Source organism: Gossypium raimondii, chromosome 8 (assembly GCF_025698545.1).
Source record: "Gossypium raimondii isolate GPD5lz chromosome 8, ASM2569854v1, whole genome shotgun sequence".
Lineage (NCBI taxonomy): Eukaryota > Viridiplantae > Streptophyta > Magnoliopsida > Malvales > Malvaceae > Gossypium > Gossypium raimondii.
In genome coordinates, this window is record NC_068572.1 from 29,549,450 (window position 1) to 29,552,582 (window position 3,133).

The 3,133-nt window shown below is 35.3% G+C and overlaps 1 non-coding gene across 1 annotated transcript; it reads left to right on the forward strand.

The window, feature by feature from the left end:
* The first annotated feature begins 942 nt into the window (after positions 1-942).
* LOC128032182 (small nucleolar RNA R71) lies at positions 943-1,049 on the forward strand. The gene has a single exon (XR_008188311.1). It is a non-coding gene; the product is annotated as a small nucleolar RNA R71 (small nucleolar RNA).
* The last annotated feature ends 2,084 nt before the right edge of the window (positions 1,050-3,133 follow it).

The window sequence follows — 3,133 nt, forward strand, 5'->3', positions numbered from 1 at the left end:
GGGTCCATTTCCTTTATTACTCTAAGAAAAGTTGGGATGATTACGCCATGAAGGAATTTCAATGGTGCAGGAATTTCAATTGTTGGCTGACTTTCCTCCTTCTCAGTAGGTTCATCTTTAACCACAGCTTCCTTGGGTTCCAAATTCTTACCACTTCGTAAAGCAACTACCTTGCAATGTTCCTTACAAAAATGCCTTGGATTTTCTGTATCGTTTGGCAAGGCTACTTGCGATCGATTACAAAGCTCCGTAGCTAACTAATCTATTTGGTTCTCCAAAATTTTCAGTTTTGCTGATTGGCTTTGGATTAAGGTGTCATTCTTCACCATGTACACCTTCAACAAATTCTCCAAACTGTTAGATGGTTCAGGTTATGGTCGTTTTAAATCTTGTTGATTAAACTCTTGGGGTTGACTTGGTCTATGTTGCGTGTAGGTGTTGTTGGGTCCATTTCCTTTATTACTTTAAGAAAAGTTGGGATGATTACGCCATGAAGGATTATAAAAGTTGGACTGTGGTCCTTATCCACTTCTATTTTGGGGTTGATTTCTTACATAATAAACTGACTCAGGATTTGATGGACAATTCTTGAAAGAATGGCCATCTCCACAATATACACAGGAAATATCGTCAAATTGACTTGGTGGTTAGCTACAACAAGATTTAAACCATTAGTAGTAAACTGTTTCAACATTGAAGAGATAGAAGATACCTGAGCTGAGAGTGAAGTAAGCGGATCTACTTCATGCAGTTCGGCTACTTGTCTTCTTGAAACTGCTCAATTTGTCGGCCACTAGTAATTGTTACTGGCTATTCTCTCGATGATCTCGTAAGCCTCATCATAAGACTTTAATAAGAGCACTATTCATAGAAGCATCTACCACCAACCTTGTATGTACGTTGAGACCATTATAAAACTTCTCCAATTGGATGCAATATGGAATCCCTTGGTGAGGGCATCTACGAAGTAACTCCTTGAATCTTTCCCACGCCTCGTATAGGGACTCATCATCCATTTGCTGGAAAGTGGTGATCTCGTTCCTCAACTTAGCATTTTTCTAGGTTGGAAATACTTTACCAGAAAGCGTTCAGCTAATTCTTGCCAAGTTGAAATTGAATGTGGTGGCAACAAATTAAGCCATGCTTGTGTTCGATCTCCCAACGAGTACGGAAACAACTTCAACCTCAATGTGTCTTCAATTACACCAGCTATCTTAAAGGAATCGTTCACCTCTATGAATAATCGAAAGTGAAAGTGTGGATCTTCTGTGGGCATACCACTAAATTGGCCCATTGTTTGAAGCATTTCAAACATCACAGTCTTTAATTCAAACTACGGTGCCCCGATCTCCCGTCTCTTAATTCCCGAATTTAACTTATTAAAAAGGAGCACAGTATACTGTCTTATGGCTCGATCCCTATCACCAGCAATAATGATTGGATTACAAACATTAGTGGTTTCATTTCCTTAAACATCGTTTTGATTTCCAATGTCCATTTTTGCGGCTGGTCTTTAGGCTAATCTTTGGCATCTTCTTTGTCTAATGTCCACTCGATTTCAGGGTCTATAGGTAATAAATTGATAATTCGATCTATGCTCCTAAACACCTGAAAAAAATCACAAAATATTAAAGAATTAATTAGTCAAGTTAGAAATTAAATAAGCATAAAAAAACCAAATTGCAAAGAATAATTTCACAAAAAAAATTATTAAGGTAACATTCTCGGGAAGCAGCTCTAAAAATTTGTAACACTGGGTTTGTGAAAGTCTACACAGTCGTTATTAAGTAATAAGGAAGTATAAGAGTTATCGTCTCCACAGGGACTGTATATGTTAATCAATATTTTGTAAAATTAAAGTTTCACAAGTTGGTGAGAAAAACACAATAATTTTGACTGTTTGATAAAAATAAGTAATTAAAGGAATAATTTATCGTAAATGCAAAATTAACCTAAGTGTAATGAATAATGAAAATGGAAGAGATTGATTTAATAGCAAAATTCACAAGATTTCAACACCGATAACATGAATAGGCTGGAATAATTACATTATTTGAATTAGTTCATTTTCATCATGCTTACAATGTTCTAGAAAATATTCCTTGGCAACTCAATCTTTCATGAAATTTTTGAAACCAATATTAAGTTCTTTTGGAATCTTTTACAAAGAAAACATGCATACTACCTTGATCGTATTTAACTAAGGGTTTCATCGATTTTATGTGAAGTAACAGGGACGGATTAGGTTTGAAACAATTTAATCACACAAATCTAAAAGTTATGCAAGGTAATAGAGCTCTCTCAAGTTATTGTGAACCTTTAATTTAATCTGACTAGGATCTAAATTAAGCAAGCACCTTTCAATAATTGTGTCTGTTAATCGTCATTTGGCTAGGTTTGATAAACTAATTTAATGCATTCAATCACATTTTAATGAATGAAATACATGCATGATTTTAATTGAAAGCATGATTGATTGAGGCACAAAATGTCATGGACATAAATCAAATGAATTGCATCAAATTAATTTGATCATTCTAGTTAAACAAAATTAAACTACCACCGTTAATGGAAAAAAATCAAAGCAAATTGCAAACATATTGAACAACGATAAAGATTAAGGAAGAAGAAACTCTGAAGTAATTTTGGCAGTCCTTCAGAAATTGATCACGATAGCTTCTTTAGATCCTCATAATTTCTCCTTTGCAAGACGCTCCTCAAGGTGGCTAGCCAAGGGAGAATTTTCTCAAGGAATTGCTAGCTAAATAGACGGGAAAATGGATGGTTTATGCATGAGAAGGAAAGGAATGAAAGATTGAGAGAATGATGAAGGATGAAGAATGAGAGGTGAAATATGTGTTAAGCGATGAAATGAAAGGTGAATGAGAGCTCTATTTATACTTGTGGGCTGGCTAATAGGTTTACTAAAAATATTTCAAAATTCCCTTAGGTTTCTCTCACTCTTGGCCAGCCATGATTTGTGGAAAGGGGAGGTTGTTGGTTGCTTGATTCGTGCTTGATTTCATGCATGAATCAAGCAAGGAGGTGTACGGTTTCATGGGTAAAAATTGTGTGCTATATTGTAATTGTTTTACAAGTGTAGGGACCTTAGAATAAATCTCCCAAAAGCTGA